This window comes from Aotus nancymaae, unplaced genomic scaffold (genome assembly GCF_030222135.1).
Source record: "Aotus nancymaae isolate 86718 unplaced genomic scaffold, 86718_ANA_hifiasm-v0.15.2.pri h1tg000094l, whole genome shotgun sequence".
In the NCBI taxonomy this organism is placed as follows: domain Eukaryota; kingdom Metazoa; phylum Chordata; class Mammalia; order Primates; family Aotidae; genus Aotus; species Aotus nancymaae.
Window position 1 is genome coordinate 771,929 of NW_026988509.1, and position 18,595 is coordinate 790,523.

Consider the following 18,595-nt stretch of genomic DNA (forward strand, 5'->3'; position numbering starts at 1 on the left):
AACATAAATTCAATGCAATTCAAATGAAAATGTCTGTGGTTATTTTGGGGAGTGTAAGTTTTACATCTTGGAATTTAGAACGAAAAATGTACCACAGTAGCCAACAACATTTGGAAAACAATTGAATAGTGAGGGAATGATATCAGAATATACTATATAAAACTATAATAACTCAATCTGCACAGTAATTAACAGAAATGTAGTTTGGAAGCAGACACGTGTGTGCACAGGAGTGTGTCCATGAAGAAGAGAACGGCTCCGGACGGAGGGAAATGACAGACTATCCAGTAAATGATTTGGAGAAAACGTCTATACATTTGAAAATTAATTACAATTCTATTTCACACCCTACCCAAAGACAAATTTCAGATGGACCAAGATCTAACCGTAACAGCCAAAACAAAGTACTGGGTAAAATGTATGTGAACATTTTTGACTCTCAGGGAGGGGGGTGATCCTATGCATAGCGCAAAACTCCAAAGGCATAAAGAAAAAATTGACAAGAAGGAAATCTAACCTTTTTTAGTTTTTAAAGAAAACAATAACCACTGAAGAAAAGTCAAAATACATTCAGGGAGAAAAACATTAAGATATATCAACAATTAATACCCGAGAATGTAAAGAATTCCAATGAATTCGTAAAAACAAATTTAAAACTCTATTAAAACTTTGACAGTGTATCAATGGACAATTTATGCAAAAATAAATACAAATGACAGATACCAGTAATGAGTAGGTAGCCTACCTCACTAACAATGAAAGAAAGGATACTTAGAACAGAATGATTACCTCTCACCACACATTTTGGTGGGAATGTGAACTACTAAAAACGTTTTGGAGGGCAAACAAAATTTTACATTTGTGTATCCTCCTGATATGGCAACTTCACTTGTAAAGATAAATTCTATGAACATATTCAACTATACAAGGATATATGAATCAGAATGTGCACTAAACCACAGTTTGTAATGGAGAAAAAAATGGACACTTTTAATGTCCATCAAAAGGGAAACTCCCATAAATCATGAAGCATCATAGTATAGAGTTCTGTGCAGTTGATAGAACAATAAATCTGGCTGGGCACGCTGGCTTATGCCTATAATCCCAGCACTTTGGGAGGCCAAGGCAGGTGGATCACTTGAGGTCAGGAGTTTGAAACCAGCCTGGCCAATATGGTGAAACCCCATCTCTACTAAAAATATAAAAATTAGCTGGGCATGGTGGCAGGCACTTGTAATCCCAGCTACTCTGGAGGCTGAGGCAGGAGAATCGCTTGAACCCAGGAGGTAGAGGCTGCAGTGAGCCTAGATGGCGCCATTGCACTCTGGCCTGGACCACAGGGCAAGACTCTGTCTCAAAAAAAAAGCAATTAATCCATCTGCAATAGCATGGAGATATATCCCCATGACAGAAAGAGAGAGATATATAATAGATAGATAGATATAATTTTAAATGAAACAAAACAAGTTGGTGAATAATATTTTTGTTTTGAAAACAGCTTCTATTCGTGTGTATGCCTGTGTGTGTGTGCGTGAGTGTGTGTGTGTGTATGTACAATCTGGAAACCACTTGGAAATAGTAATGTCAATTCACTAGACATTCACAGTCTGGAGACCTCTGGTGAGTAAGGAGTGGAATGTGAAATGGCGGAATGACACAGGGGAAATTTCACTTTTCATTGTATACACTTCTGTTGCTTGAATTTTATAAAGAATATAAAAGTCGGCAATTGTGATAGGACAACATTTATGTGTCAGTTCACAGCCTTTCCCCTTCATTCCACTTGCAGCAGACCATTTAGCAATGTCTTATTTAATTTTCTCTTCTGCCTGATTTCTCTCCCCCAGAACAAAATCCTTCCGCACACCTCCCTGTGGGAGGATCCCTGAGTGGAGGCGGAGGCAGCCCTCGTGGGCCGTGGTGGCAGGTGCATGTGTCCTGGTGGGACCACTTTGGGTGGAGTGCCCTGGCTCCCGGGAGACCAGGACAGCCCACATACGCACAGGCTGAGAGCCCTGCTGGGGTAGGACGGCATCAGCCAGCTCACACTACCCTCACAGAGGTCTGTGAGCCCGTGACTGACACAGTAGTGTTTACTTCTCACAGTCCTGGAGCCGGGAAGTCTAAGGTCAAGGTGCTGGCTAATTCGGCTCCTGGTAAAGGGGAGAGAGAGAGAGAGAGACAGCACTCTGATGTCTCTCCTTATAAGGACACTAATCCTATCCTGAGGGCCCCACCCTCACGACTTCATCTAACCCTAATCAATTCCCAAAAACTTCATATTCAATTACCATCACCACGGGGATTAGGGCTCCAGCATATGAACTTGGGGGGACACTGTTCAGTCCATAACAGAGAGGTGCCTTTATTTTAGGGTGCAAGAGACAAAGGAATAATAGAGGACTTTAATCAAAGCATAAGCACCCAACAGCGTACGGAAGAGCCAAGAATGACCTAGAATGTACGTGTCCTGTTTCTTGAAGTGAGACACTGATCCGAGTCTCGGCCATGATGGTTCAACGTTTCAATACAACACATTTTAAATCCTAAGAAACAAGCAATATTTTTAAATGTATTGGCTACAGAAAGAGTTGGAATGTGCTTTTAAAAGGGAGTTGAAGCAGCAGGGTGTTGGGGATTCTCAGTCCCACAAGAGAATTTATCCCCGATGTATGCAGGAATCTACTGCAAGTAATTAATACCTTCTCTCCTACCCACAATCTAGAATTGTGCCAGTTAGGTATCATCCTTGAGAGAATAGAGACAACAGTCACATAATTTTTTGTAGGGCTTAGCTCTGCTGGGACCTTAGTTGAGAAAGGCCCACTAGCATCCCAGAATAAAAGATGATTTCAAACTTCATCTACTACCTTAAGCAAAAGAAAGACATGTAACAATTTAGTAAAGTTCTAATTGAACAATGAAAGAATTGTAACTAAAGAAACAATAAGTGATGATATATATATATTGAGTTTCAATATAGATCAGACACTGTCCAAAGTGTACATCTAAGAGAGAAATTATTTCCATTTGACAGATGAAGAAACATCTAAAGTGCAATATTGCACTGCTATTTTGAACACGATATTATAGGTCTACCACATCAGTGCTTTGCCTTCCTAAGAACTTCATTAGGGAAAAGTCATGTCAAGCTTGTTGGGGACCAAAGCCTCCATAGCTGGATATTTCCTGGGGATCAGCTGCCACACTACCCAGACTCCAACCCCAAACTAAAACCCGTCAGCTCCGGGGTAGACCAGGACCCAGGTCTCCTGGAGAGGGCTCAGACCCACACAGTCTTACGCCAGCATGCGAGGAAGAGGCTCAGCCCACTGCAGCACACAGGTACTGGCCTACTCTGTGCCAAGCCAGATGTTTAGCACTGTGGAAGTACCAAGGCCAGCGCTCAAAACAAAGCTTTACACACACAGACATGCGTGCCCTTGCACGCGCACATGCATGCACACGCGTGCGCGCGCACACACACACATGAAAGTTGGTGAGGAGCCCGTGGGCAGGGTTACCCTCACCCTCATCTGACAAAGGAGAATTCTGGCAACTGGTGACCACCAGGCTGAGCTCCTGCAACCTGGTAAACCGTCAACATATTGGGTAAAATGTATGTCAATATTTTTGAATCTCAGGAACCGGATGTGATCCTAATGCGTAACGCAAAACTCCAAAGGCATAAAAAAGAAGATTGACAAGAAGGCCATTTGATGTTTTTTAGTTTTTAAAGAAAAAAACAACCAGAGAAGAAAACAAAGTGGGAGGAAAGGCTGACTCTTTCCATGTTAAAGAAAAAATCAAAAACTCAGCATGGGCTCTAAGGCAACATTCTTCATTAGAAAAAGTGCAGAACATAACACAGAAGATAAAGCAGCATACTTCCGTGTGTAGAAAAATATGAAGATCTCCTTGATGACGTCCTGGAAAAGGTGAACCTGGAGGCACTAAGAAGTTGCATGTTTTCAGGGAGCCAGTGGGGAGCGACAGATGAATCAGCTGAACGCGGGGGATTTTCAGGGCAGGAAATTACTCTGTATGAGCCTATAATGGTGGATACATTTGTCCAAACCCACAGAGTGTACAACACCCAGAGAGAGCCTCACATGAACCATGGACTTCGGGAGATCGTGATAGGTCCGTATATTATAACCAATGAGCATCTGGGGCAGGATATTGATAACGGGGAGGCTTTGCATATAGGGGGATAAGGACTATATGGAAAATCTCTGTGCCTTCTGCTCAATTTGGCTATGAACCTAAAACCACTCTAAAAATCAAGTATTTTTTAAAAATCACTCTAAGGGGAAAAGGACATGCATCTTAAACCAATTTTTTTGTACTCCTGGTAGAGTCGGCTAGAGGGCAAGTTTCCCTGCCGCACCTCCCTTTCTTGCATATGGGCTGTTTGTTAGGATTTCAGTTCTTTTACATTCTGGTGAGGAGTGTTCTACTTCCAATTATGTGGTCTATTTTACAGTAAGTGCCATGTGGTGATATGAAGAATGCATTCTCTGTTGTTTTGTGGGGTAGGTTCTGTAGCTATCTATCAGATCCACTTGATCCAGAGCTGAGTTCAGGTCCTGAATATCTTTGTTATTTTCTGTCTCGATGATCTGTCTAATATTGTCAGTGGGGTGTTAAACTCTCCCATTGTTATTGTGGGAGTCTAAGTCTCTTTGAAGGTCTAAGAACTTGCTTTCTGAATCTTGGTACTCCTGTATTGGGTGCGTATATATTTAGGTTAGCTCTTCTTGTTGAATTGTACCCTTTACCATCATGTAATGCCCTTCTTTGTCTTTTTTGACCTTTGTCAGTTTAAATTCTGTTTTGTCAAAATTAGAGTGTGACCTGTGATTTGTTCTGTTTTCCATGTGCTGAGTAAATTTTCCTCCATCTGGGACTACACGCAGTTAGTACCATGCCCAGCTAATTTTTGTAGTTTTTGCAAAGACAAGGTCTCCCTATGTTGCCCAGGCTGGTGTCGAACTCCTGAGCTCAAGCAATCCTCCCACCTCAATCTCCCAAAGTGCTAGGATTACAGTTCTGAGCCACTGTGTCCAGCCTGTTCTTGTCTTTTTATTGACTTTTAAATTCATTATTTATTCTGGATTTTCATTTTTAATTTTCTTATCACATGGATTGTACATTGTAAATATTATCTTTGGTGAAATGTAATGTTATATCTTCTACCTCAACTTTACTTTTTGATATATGTGATGCTTTGTACATCTTGCTTTAGCAGGCCTTCCTCCTCCCCATAGAAATAAACATCCTCCCACATCCTTGTTAGCGCCAGAGCACTTTCATTTTCTACTTCACGGCTCTAACAGAAGATGGCCTCTGGCTGCCCCCGATGTGACTGCTTCTCTCGTTCCAGGCCCAATCCTCATTTGGCATTTCCAGGCCCAAGTCCCAGTCCACCAGGCCTGCTGTCCCCATCGCCATCTGCTCACGTCCGCCCTCACAATCGCCTATTGCTCCCCGTCTCAGCGCATGGTGAAAGGTGGATGGAAGCATTCCCAGTGCCCCCACCACTCTCACAGTGCAGGCCCTGACTTTCCAGCTCTGGTGAAGAAACGCCTCCCACCACCCATGGTGCCTGGAAACCGAGGAGCCACGTGGTCTTGACGGGTAGGAGATGTGTGCGATCCCTGGACAGCTCTAAAAGATGCTTCTTTGGTGCTTCTGGGCAGAACTATGTGTCCCTACTGGAACCAGCAGCAGCAGGTGGCTGCAAGGGTCTGGAAAATCTTAGCGGGCTTGGTCACAGCCTGCACAGTCTTTCCCAGAGAATTGCCACAGCCCTGTTGGAAGAACCCGCCCACCACCAGGCCCCCCTCTTCCAAGTCCAGCTCCCTCACCCACCACGGGCCTGGGCATCCCCTTAGGACTCCCCACTTCTCTAGAGCCTGGGCAGGCCTCAAGTACTGCGCTTTTCCCACAGGAGAGAACGTTTCCCTGTCCTTGTCTCTCTCTCCTGAGCATCTGACACATTCTCCTGGACTGCACCTCGAGGAACACTGTGCTTAAGTCCAGGTCAACAAGGCAGGAAGAAGGTCACTTAGGAATGAATCTGGCACAAACCGCGGAGAACGATGTGATTCCAAAAGGTTCAAGCTTTAAACAAAAAGGGGTTAATTTCCTTACTTAGAATAAGGCCCGAGGGAGACAGCCCAGGGCGGACGCAGGGGCTCAGCATCGGGGAGACACTGCCCTAGCTGTGCCAGCTTTCATCATTGTACCATTCGCAAAGTGGGTGCTGCCCCTCAGCTGACGAGTTAGAATTCCAGGCGGGAAGATGAGGGACAGGGAGAGAGGAATGGCGAGTGAACCCAGTCCCTTTGCATCAGGAAACCTAGACACCTGGTTGTGTGTCATCTGCCAGGTCACTGGACCCAGGTAGTGAGAGCTGTCCAAGTTTCACAGGGCAGCCATGTTCACCCAACCTGAGATGAGGGGGTCACCCTCCCGACTCAAGGGTTTCCACCAACGACCCTAATACCTGAGGCACTGTTAGCAGACAATAAGAGGGAAGAAATGAGGTTGAGCAGACTGTACTCAGGGCACACACGGGAGAAGCCCAAGGGAGAACAGGGCCACCATAGTGGACACACTCGCTAGGATGGAGGTTGGGGCCCCACCCTAGCAACGTGGGAAACTGAGGCTGGGCATGAGTGTGGGCAGTGGGCCAGGGTGCATTGCCAGGCTGCTGGGGATGCCAGGGGTGTGAACGCCCACAGTTCTACTGCACTCTCTACCCGGTGTGGAGCAGAGCCCCAGAGGGCCGATGGGGGCCCAGAGAGCAGAGTCCAACCCATAGGGGAGGCCCTGGGAGACCAGAGCAGGAGAGTGAGGAGCAGGCCTAGAGGGCAGCCTCAGGAGGAAACTCACAGGCACGGGGCAGTGCAGGCAGAGGTAACCAAACCCAGGGTCCGCTGCTCACAGCTGGAATCCAAGCACGCGAGAGAACTGGCGGGAGGAACGAGGGCCAGCAAGCCAAGAAGATGGCCAGCGAGCATCCTAAAGCAGCACCTCAAGTCATTACTAACTTTAGGCTCGTTTATGTCACGGGCAGGGGACAGAGGAAGGGGGTTGTGATCAAGAGGTAATGGAGGACCCCAGACATCTGGGAGCCAGCAGGGGTCCGAGAAGGTGGAGAACGGCTGCGTCCTTGCTCAGATCGCCGTGCTCCTGGAAATCTTTCACAAAACATAGTTGTTTACATACTTCTCCTTTAGACCCCAAGCTAGTTTTAAAAACTACACGACTGCTGTTTTGTATATTTTCTCTGTGCTCTGAAATTATCCTCCCCTATGTGCAGGAATGGGTAAAGACCCCTTAACAATGGAGCTAGTTGTGTTCTTTGGCTGTTTCACTGTAACAGCATTTCAGGGGAAAGCTGGGACTTTGTAGACACAGAAGGGCTCCCCATTGCTCCCATGTGCGCCCAGGAGGGCTGGGAACGAGATCAGGGCAGGAAGGCTGATTCTAGACCCCAAGCCCACAGGAGTGAGCTCTGCCCTTGCCGGAAGTGACCAGATGGCGATTGCAGCTGACCTGCACTGAGGCAGTGGGCTGCAGGGGGAGGGCCTGGGAAGTGTGGGTAACGCAGTCCTCAGGCCTCCTCACCCCGCTTCAGTCATCAGAACCTCCACTCCTGCGGGACTCTGTGCCAGGGGATTCAGCCCTGAGGTGGCTCTAGCAGGAAGGTGGGCAAGAATACCCACCCCTCTTGACTCTCCGTGACCCTGTCCCAGACTCCTGATTTGGGTTTGATTTTTCTCCGTTGTACCAGACTTGCGTAGTCTGGCTCATTTGTGCATACCTGCCTCCACTCATGTGGGAGCGCTGCACTCACTGGGGCAGCCTAGGGTGTGGATGGCCTGAGAGCCCTGCAGATACTCATGCTTCAGGCCCCACAGCCAGGACCTGGAACCCCTTCACGCCTTCCCCAGCCCTTCTTCCCACCTAGAATTCTAACATTTGCCTGGAAGTGTGTAGCAGCCATCTTACAACCAGGAGGGATGCCAAGCACCTGGTGTGTTCATGCTGCTACCCGGAGCTCTTCCTTAAGACTCCTTAGACTAGGGACGGGTACGGTGGCTCACACCTGTAATCCCAGCACTTTGGGAGGCCAAGGTGGGCGGATCATGAGGTCAAGAGATCGAGACCATCCTGGCCAACATGGTGAAACCCCGTCTCTACTAAAAATAGAAAAATTATCTGGGCGTGGTGGCGTGCGCCTGCAGTCCCAACTACTTGGGAGGCCGAGGCAGGAGAATTGCTTGAATCCAGGAGGCAGAGGTTGCAATGAGCCGAGATTGTGCCACTGCACTCCAGCCTGGCACCTGGGGACAGAACAAGACTCTGTCTCAAAAAAAAAAAAAAAGACTCCTTAGACCCCCCAGCTTGCTCAGTTTCCCCTCTCTCCCTCAGACTCTCTGGCTCCTCCCCCTACCAGCACAGAACAGTGAACAGTCACAGTGATCATTCGCTGCAGAGCAGGAAACGAGGCACCGCAACACAGAGCCTCATTTATTTTGGAGTTTTCATTCCCAAACAAGACAGAATTGAGTATCCTCTTGCTAGTAAATTATCTGGAATCATTGGTATAACGCATGTGCTTAATAAAGACTGCAAGGCTGTTACAAAGTCAGAAGTTCTGTCTGGAAATTGGTTTGGTATCTTCCTTCTTTCCCACTTTGTTAACTCACTCCCCAGTTTACAAACAACACCACTTCTCTGTGCCTCTTCTGTACGGCATACCCCCTGCAGCCCTGTAAACATGACCACTATCCCAAATTGGGTGTCTATCACGTTCTTGCTTTTTCAAAACAGTTTTATCACAAATGAGCGCATTTCTAAACAACATGCCGTTTCATTTTGTTTGATTTTTATTGTTTTAGTTTGGGTGGTCATCTTACTCCACTGGACTCTATGCTGGTAAGATTACCCATGTTTTGTCAAAGTATAATGAATTCATTTTCCTTGCTGTAGTTTCTTTTGCATTCAAACAAAAGATGATGGGAATTACAGGCCCCCTTCCTCCTGCTTTAGTTAACGGTATTCTGTCCTCCACGGTGAATTTTGCAGATGGCTCACATCATGGCGTGCACAGTGTCAGGCCTCACTCAGTAGTTTTCTCCAACATTAAGGTAGTTCCCCCACGAGGGAAGTGAGGACTGCCACAGCTGTGAAGGCTGCTTGGTGACATGGGAGCGATTTTAATAGGTCATAAACAATGTTATTGCTTCTCCCATTTGGAATCGCTCTGCAGAAAACAGAAACGGTCATGTTATTTCTCAGGAGTGCATTTCGTTAGCTCTAAAGTGATATCATCGTATCAACATGGTCTGTACTGCTGGGAAAGAGGGTGACCCCACAATTGGCTCAGGGGCCCAACACAGAAGGATCTTGTGGTCAGTTGCCTTTCTCTTGGTCCTGAATGAATGTAACTTCAGCCTCAAATCGCTTTCCATATGGTCTCAATAAACAAAATTCAGCGAGAAAATGAGTGCCTTAAGCACTGGAGGCACTGAACATCCTCTGGAACAAGAGCTGCGAGATCTGGCCTGGTCCTAGGTTTGTGAGCCATGTGCAGTGTGCCCTGGAGCGGCCCTTCCCCTCTGGTCTCAGTTAGCTCATCTGTAAAATGAGGACACTGGACCAGATGGTCTTCACTAACGTCCCTTCCAGCTCCACAATTCCAGAATCTTTCAACTTAGAAAGAAACCCAGAGAGTAGAAACGTGACTGGCGAATTCCAGGGTGGGAGAAGCGTTCCAGCCGGTGGCCTGCACTGCATGCATATTCATGGTGCTCGCAGCAGCCAGAGATGCCCCATCACTTTATTAATCTGCTTCACTGAGCCGAGGTTTGGGTTGGAGGTAGACCAAGACTAATTGGCAGGTGACGGGAACTTCAATTTTCCTTTCTTCCCAACAAACAACAAGATCCACTGCCTGGTCCAGCCTGCCCACATGCGTTTTGCAGTAACAAAGACTCTCTGAGGCAGCTTCAAGCTATGCGGACTCTCCAGATTCTAAAGTTAGAAGGTGAAAGCAATCGTCTGCACCTGTCCCAGGATTGACGATGGCCTCATCTCACAGGACAGGAGCTCACCCCTCCTCCTGATCTGAGGAACTCATGCGGGCTCTGCTCCTCACTAATGGGTAGGGCGTTAGGCAAATCCTGCATCCCCAGTACAGTGAGGGGTGCACACAGAATCTGGAGAGTCTGAATATCTCGAAGCTGCCACAGGGTGGCAGGTCCCTAAGGCTACCCCACTCTAATGCACTGAGATCAGACAATCTGTCTATAATAAAAGGAACACACACAGATACCTATTCAGAGACACGTAAATGCATATACAGGAAAAGAAGTTTGTATCCAGATGCTGCCTTCCTCCACGTCTGGGGTATTCCTCAAGTCCCTTCTCTGTGCTGGACTCAGGCTTCGAATCCTTCAAATGCCAAGGTTAGCCAGGTGGTAATATTATATAACATATGGAATATACAAATATTCCATTTCACAGATGAGGAAACTGCATCTTAAAGACAATAGTAACTTTTTTTTTTTTTGAGACGGAGTCTCACTCTGCTGCCCAGGCTGGAGTGCAGTGGCGCAATCTCGGCTCACTGCAACCTCCACCTCCCAGGTTCAAGCAATTCTCCTGCCTCTGTCACCCAGGTAGCTGGGATTACAGGCCCGTGCTAATTTTTTCTATTTGTGTGACTAATACAACACACGTGTTATTAAGAAAGTTAATACTCTTTGGGAGGCTGAGGCGGGTGGATCACGAGGTCAGGAGTTTGAGACTAGTAAACAAGAAAGTTACTACTGTCTTTAAGATGCAGCACTTCCAGACACTGTGAGCCTCCAATTTGCCACTGGCGTGATTTTTACACGCCTATGTGAAATAAAGACCAGACAGTTGGGGTGGCTTCCTTACGTAGAAATATCTGCAATGATTCTGTGGAAATAAGCTTAATAATGTGTAAATAACTCATCTAGAAGGAAATTGGACTTTTTTTCTTTTTTTTTTTTTTTGCATGTAGTACAAGCTTTATTAAGTCAAGAAGCTGTTACACTTTTAAAAACTGCTAGCAGAATACTCAAACATTTTTAAATGACATGGGAAACTACTAACATCTTTAGTGAGAGAGTTCCACTCTCACAGTCTTCTCTGCTCCCACACCCCTACTGATCAGCTATAGCATATTCATTTTTTTTGTTTGTTTGTTTAGCATGTATGTCTCGAAGCACTTTAACAAAAGCTTTTGTTGTAAAAACACATTTCTTAATTACACAATTAAAAGATACGATTAAACACTTACAGGATGTGGAATGTTTTAAAGTGATACACAATAATAGGGTTACCAAAAGGACACCTACCAATTTCTCTTTCTATTCATTTTGACATTTTGCTCTTTTCAAAACATTTTCTCTTATTAAATTTATTATTAAAGGCCTTACTTTGAATGCATCATGTTCCTTTTTGTTCTCCTCTTCAAATGCCAATGTTTTAACAATTTGAATTATCTGGCCTGGGAAAAGGTAAAGTTATCAACATACAAGGTACATTTATTGACAATATGATTGTTACGGTCTAAACAACAGCACAAAATCAACCATGTACAGGTAACACAGTGAAATTTAGTCCACATTTTCTTTTCTTTTTTTCTTTTTTTTTTTTCTTTTGAGACGGAGTTTCGCTCTTGTTACCCAGGCTGGAGTGCAATGGCGCGATCTCGGCTCACCACAACCTCCGCCTCCTGGGTTCAGGCAATTCTCCTGCCTCAGCCTCCTGAGTAGCTGGGATTACAGGCACACGCCACCATATCCAGCTAATTTTTTGTATTTTTAGTAGAGACGGGGTTTCACCATGTTGACCAGGATGGTCTCGATCTCTTGACCTCGTGATCCACCTGCCTCGGCCTCCCAAAGTGCTGGGATTACAGCCGTGAGCCACCGCGCCTGGCCTATCCACGTTTTCTACACACTGCAGGGTAGGAAGAGCTGGCTCTTAAGGCCCAGGGCTCACATGATTATGCACTTGTCAAGCATCTTCTCAATGGTCTTGGGCGTCTGGGACTTCTTCTGGGGCTCCTGGAGGTCGGGGTCGGGCTGGTTCTGGTAATCCAGCAGCATGTGGAACAACAGCTCCTGCACATTCACATCTGCCTTGGCCGAGATCTCCATGAAGGCACAATTCCACTCCAGCGCACAGGCGGCACCATCACTCAGGGTCACCTCCCGGTGGGTGTCATCACTTTTATTTCCCATCAGCACGATGGGGAACTTATGCAGGTTGTTACCTTTGATTTTGCAGATCAGCTCATAGAAGGCCTTCAGCTCTTCCAGGGTTTCCTTCTTGGTGACTGAGTAGACCAGGACGAAGGCGTGGCCCCGGGCTATAACGTGGCGCTACAGGGCGCGGTTGGGGTTGTGGTCGCCACTCTTGCTGTCGGTGATGTGCAGGGAAAGTGCACCATGGCTGCAGCCCAGCAACTGGCAGTAAGCATTTTCAATGATTGGCAGGTACTCATGACGGAAGTTGCCGGTCGCCCGCTTCTGCAGCGGCGTGCTTTTCGCCACACCAGCGGTGCTGACTACCACGACGCGGTAATCGCTGATATTTCTGTGGGGCTTGAAGGCACAGAGGATGAGCATAGCAGGCAGGAGCCGCAACCTCTCCAGCAGCTGCTGTTGTTCCTTGGAGCCAAAGCTAACGTTACCCATCGTTGGGATTCGGAGGGGAGTTGCGCGCACAAGTTCTCTCACACTTAGCTGGCAGCAGGAGACTCTTTTCTCGGAGGCACGAACTAAGCAGCATTGAAGACAAACGTGCTGCTCGCAGAGATAGCCGCGGCAACCAGTTGGACACTCCGAGCACTCTCTGCTCCGCGGCTTTAAATTCCGACGTGATCACAGGAGCGGGGTGCGGGGGCGCAGGAAGTGTGGGTAACAGGCATAGATTCAGCTTGCGCCATGCGTGGTGGGAAAACAGCCCTGTGGGACTGACCCAACGCAGAGCGGCCCGAGGTCCTCTTGACATCTCCAACGCTTGAGTCCAGAAGTTCAGGGCTGCGTTACAAGTTGGGGAGGAATGATTAAACTGTGGACTTTCTCACCAGCTCCTGGGCCACACACATTCTTGGGCATTTTCTCTTTCCTTAGTCCATGGTTCAGGAAATTGGACTTTTTAATAGGCAGGCACAGCTATTTACTCAGCAATTCAAGGTAAATATTTTATAGAATGCCCACAATGCTCTCACCTGTTCCCAAACATTAGAAAAACCATAAACCATAAGGGTCCCCCAGTGCCATGCACAGGATTATGTAAAATGTGACTCTCTTTTATAAGTGAGAAAGAAGGACACGTTGAAAAGACATACAGCTGTTTGGATTTCAATTTGGGGAACCAAAAAAAATTGTATCCGCCTCATTGGACAACTCAGTCTGGTGAAAGGCGATAACCGTGTTATGACAGCAGAACAGGGGGCCAGAAGGGAGGAAAGCAAAATGTGGTGGCTGCTTCCGTCTTCCCTCCCTTCCTTCTCCCTCAGTCCACATGGTCGAGGAGGGGAAGGCAGGCGTCATGAGCAGTGCAGGGTCAGAAATAACCAGGTCTACGCACGTTTGTGTCTTTCCGCAATGTCAGACTTTTGCTGATGCTATTTCAGTCACCAAAGCCAGGAGCTCCATGGAGTTCCCAAGGAGGTATTCTCCTTAGTACCTCTCGTTCACTCAGCAGTCAGAGCCACGGGCACACAGGCCCAAGCCACTCCGCAAGTCGGTCAATATTGCAAACCACACGTAATAGTATGTTTCACAAATCTATAAATGTCACAGTTTCAATATTCCGCTAAAAACAAAGTAATATTTAACAGCAAGAGGAAAATGAGATCGGAAAAAGGGTTAAGGAACCAGTCCAGGAGAAAAAGAGTCCCGTTCTGGGCCAAGTGCTCCGTCAGTCTTGGAAGGAAGAGTCTTAGAGGTGGCAGAGCCTTCAGCAGTAGATGCCAAGTTCTCACCACGAGTGGCTGCAAGACAGTGTCAGTGAAGATGACCATTTGGAGCTGCCAAAGGCTTAGTGTTCGTTTGTGTCCTTATCTGGTTGCAGGCTGTCTTTATTTTTAAATTTGTGCATTCATGTTTCTGTTCTGTTGTTTATTTTTTTATTTGTTGATTTAAATAAAACATCTTGTTGGCAGAGTGTTTGTGAAATATAAAATGGAGCTTTTTCTAGGCTGGAGTCAGTTGCTCCATACAGCAGCAGGGAAGAGGCGGATGTCGGACCAAGTGCCTTCCCAGGACGGCACTAAGCCACTGGCTTCCAGGGTGGTGCTAGACCAGCCACCTAGGGTTCCAACTGAGATTCTGGAAGAAGGCTGAGCTTTATTAGCAGATTTTCTGGGGTCAGAAGTGTCTCGGCAAGGTGACAGGAGAGCCAGGTGGCTCTGTCCTTGGAGATGCGGGGGGCAGTGAGGGGCCGCAGGTGTTCAGTCTGACTGGATGGCTGCCAGGCTTGTGCTCGTTGTGCTGTGAGGAATTGAGAAGCCACCGTCAACAGATCAATCTGCTCAGCCCTCCTGCTGCGAGCCTGAAACAGGGCAAATCATGAAATGCCAGGCGGAGACACGTGCCGAAGGCTTTTACAGCAGTACACCTGTATTCGTGGACAAGGAAGATCCTTTTCTTCACCCACAAAGGTGAAGAAGAGAGACAGGACTTATTGCAATTTTTTACCGGTCACCCAGATCCCCTCGGTTTCGTGTTTTCCTGATCCCTCCTCTTCGTCCTCCCCACCACACCTGCTCAGGCCTTTCTCCTTCCACCTCTTCTTTTCAGTTTTTCTCCCTTTTAAAAAAAAATCACCGGCGTGGTCCAGTGAGAGCACCGGCCTTGGGCACACATGGGCTGGAATCCTGACTCAATTTGAGGTAGCCTTGCGATCACAGAGACTCGACTTCCCTGCTGCACTGTGGTTTCCTCACGTATGAAATGAAGATGATGCCACCAATGACCGTCGTGGGAGACCACAGATGTGTAGGAGACACTGCTGGCTGCGTCATCACAGGGCTGCCACTTGCACCTCCCCAGTCACTGGTGTTACAGCGGCTGTTTCCCCACCGAAAGTCACTGCCCCGTCCTTTGTTCCCACTGACCACCTGGGATGTCTCTTGCATCTGTCCTTGAGGATGCAGAAGAGAGGCGTGCCTCTGCTGAAATGACACGTGGTTCAGAGGCACATGGAGTCACTGCATCCGATCACACCTCCTTGAAAGCAGAGGTTTCCTGCCTCACGTTCAGCCCGTCATGCTCCTATCATGGGGAGAGGTTGCCTGATGCCAGCCAACCCCACCGGGCATGGCACCCCCGCCACTGTGAGTCCCAGGAGCAGTCACAAATGCAGATTTTAGACATTGCTATGTAGGTTCTTATTTGTGATAGGAAAAGCTGTAAAAGCAGGGGGTTAACCCTAAGCGGTTGTAAGGAGGGGTCACGGGTACACACCTTGCAGGTTCACAGTGAACAGGGAGCGAGGGAGAGTGTGGCGCGGCCAGCATGAGGCCTGGTCCCAGTGAGTGCTGGTCAACAGAGCTCTCCCTTCCCTGTTCTCATTACTTCTTTATCCTTGCCCATTCAGGAGTAAATAACAAAAAAAAACGAACAAACAAAAAGTGCAAAATCAGAAAAAAATGCACGAATCCAGTGTTTTCCTCTCCATGTGTATCTAATATATCTGGTCCAGCTTACAACTTGGACTCCCTGAAGACAGAGACTGCCCTTCTGGCTTGTCAGCTAGAGCAGACAATATATTATCAATGCCCCAGCCAATGTCAGCGCCAAGGAGACTTTAGGAGTGACCCTGAGGGTCCTGCCCAGGGGGTGTCTTCTAGAAATACATCTCCATCTTTTGTTGAGTCTGTGGAAACGACTTTTGAAAGAACTTTTCAGTAGTACATGGGCCAAACATCATATAATAATGTAAATATTGTTGAATCTCCTGAAATGAAAATATTGCACCGTGTTACAAACTCATCCCATTCCAGTCGGAGACCAAATGAAACTGAAGGTAGGGAAGACGCCGAGTGAAGGAGCAGGGTCTCTTCCCTCATGACTCGGCTTTTCCAGGCTGGGTGCAGGGAGGGCTTGTGGCAGGCCCAGCCACCGTGTAGCCTTGCGACTCCAGAGCCTGACGCCCGGGCAGGAGCCAGCTGGTGACAGGCACAGGAGGCCTGTTGGCAGCCAGAGGCAGAAACATGGGCAGAAAGCAGGAGACAAGGGCATGCTCCACGGGACTTTCTGGCCAAATCCGTAACAATCTGAAGAGCCAAATAAATTATGATGGCAAAAGATTATATAATCCAGTAGGTAGACAGGATTCATGAGTCCATAGCGACAAATAAATGAAAGCGAAAGCACTTCCTTCAAGCTGAATGGCAACTAATAATTACGGAATAAAGGATGGAAGGGTCGCACGTTGACCCTCACCCTAACGGGCAGGCCGCCAGCGCCTCCGCAGAAGTCGGGCCTCAGTGCCTGCTGTTCTGGTGCACTCTTCACCACGCACAAACCTGGTCAACAATCAGATAGCAACAACAATGATAAAGAGGGTCAGTCCACGGAAGAATGTTCTTGACAAAATGTCAACGATTATTAAATTCACCGTTGTATTTTAAACCATTTTATGGAGGACTTGTAGAAAGCTGTGTATATTTCACGTGTACATCCCGATGAGTCTGGGAACACCTGTGGAGCCTAGAAACCATCACCTCCATCAAGGCCACAAACACGTCCATCCCCTCCCCAAGTTCCTCTCACCTCTTTGCTATTATTATTACTATTTTGTTGGGGAGTTCTTTGTGACAAGAGCACTTAATGTAAGATCTACCCTCACAGTGACTTTTAAGCACTCAGTACAGAGCTGAGCTGACACGTGCACCTTGCTGTAAATTTGGTCTCCAGAATGTATTCAGCCAGCACAGCAGAAACAGTGTGCCCTTGACCATCTCACCCTCACCCAGCCCCAGTAACCACCATTCTACTCTCTGCTTCTATGAGTTTGACCACTTCAGCCTCTGCCTGTGAAATCATATGGAATTTATCTTTCTGTGCCTGGCTTATTTCACTTAATATAATGTGCTCCAGGCTCATCTGTGTTGTCACAAAAGATAGGATTTTTTCCTTGTGGAAGGATGAGTCACATTCCCTCGTGTATGCGCACCAGGCTTTCCTTTTCCACTCAGCCGTCGGTGGGCACAGGTTGATGCTTATCTTTGCTGTTGTAAGCAGTGCTGCAGTGACCATGGGAGTGCAGGTGTCTCTGGATACACTGATTCCATTTCTTTTGGGTGTATAGTAGTGGGATTGCTGGATCACGTGGCAGTTCTATTTTTAGTATTTGGGGATCCTCCCATAATGTCTCCACAATGGCAGTACCAAATGTATTTCCACCGAAAAAGTAAAGAAGTTCTCTTGTGCTGCATCCTTGCACCATTTACCTTTGTGGTTTCTGTTTTTTCAATACCAGACATCCTAATAAGTGTCAGGTGACAGCTCCTAGTGGTTTTGATCTGCATTTCCCTGGTGGCCAGTGAGGCTGAGCACCTTTTCATGTACTCCTCGGTCATCTGCATGTCGTCTTTGGAGAACAGCATGCATAAAGTACTTCTGCTGAATGCTGAGCTGTGACAGTCATCCCAAGGAAAAGTGCTTGTGCTAAATTTGATTTACAAGCGAAGTTAGCCAGTTTTTTCACGGAACACCAATTCCACTTAAAGAGCAAATGACGGACAAATATGTTAGTTACACTTGGGTATTAGGCAGACATGTGCTCAGAAATAAACAAACTGGGCCTGTTGCTTTAAGGAAAATAACTCTAGTTGCCAATGAGAAGATTCAAGCTTTTTAATGAACACTAAAATTTTGGAAAACCTGTAGTTCACTAGGGACTGAAGATACAGAGGCAGCCTCAGGCCAAACTGACTTTGATTTAACAATTCCCACCCCTTGGAGAGTACCAATTTATTAACAAATTAATGTTTTTGAAGAATCTGGCAAGAAGAACACAAATGCTTCCTCCAAGCACACTTGTCCAAATGCAGCAATTGTTAAACTTTTTGATCTCAAGATCCTTGTTCATTTTTTAAAATTATTACATAAAGGAGGATGAGAGATTCCAGCAAGAGGAAAGGGCGCTGTGCCTGGGATTTGCAGCAGCCAGTGGCCGGAAGGAGCAGAAATGGGATCTGAAGGCAGAAAGGCAGGCCTGATCCCAGAAAGAAAGAAACTCAGGGCACAGAAGAAACAGCTGGGGATGTTTTCAGAACTTCACCAAGCAATTCCTCAATTATCCGCTATGCTCCTCTGCTTACTCGGACTGTTCTCCATGATGAGACCCCCAGAATCGTTCCTTATCCCATATTTATCCGGACCAAGTGAAAACCTGAGCGGCACAGAGATCATAGAGAAGGTCCTTCCCGCTTGGACACACTCTGCTCCCGGTGTCCGTCCTCTCGAGTCACCACGAGCCCATCACCCTCTCACCAGAGCTCTCCTTCATCATCATTATTATTACC

The 18,595-nt window shown here is 47.0% G+C and overlaps 1 protein-coding gene and 1 pseudogene across 1 annotated transcript in view; one reads left to right on the forward strand and one right to left on the reverse strand.

Annotated features, from left to right (window-relative positions):
• The window catches only part of LOC135271865 (germinal-center associated nuclear protein-like), a 190,296-nt gene that overhangs the window by 55,664 nt on the left and 116,037 nt on the right, over nucleotides 1-18,595 (forward strand). The gene's annotated exons all lie outside the window — the stretch shown is intronic.
• Nucleotides 12,048-12,749, reverse strand: LOC135271848 (GTP-binding protein Di-Ras3-like; annotated as a pseudogene).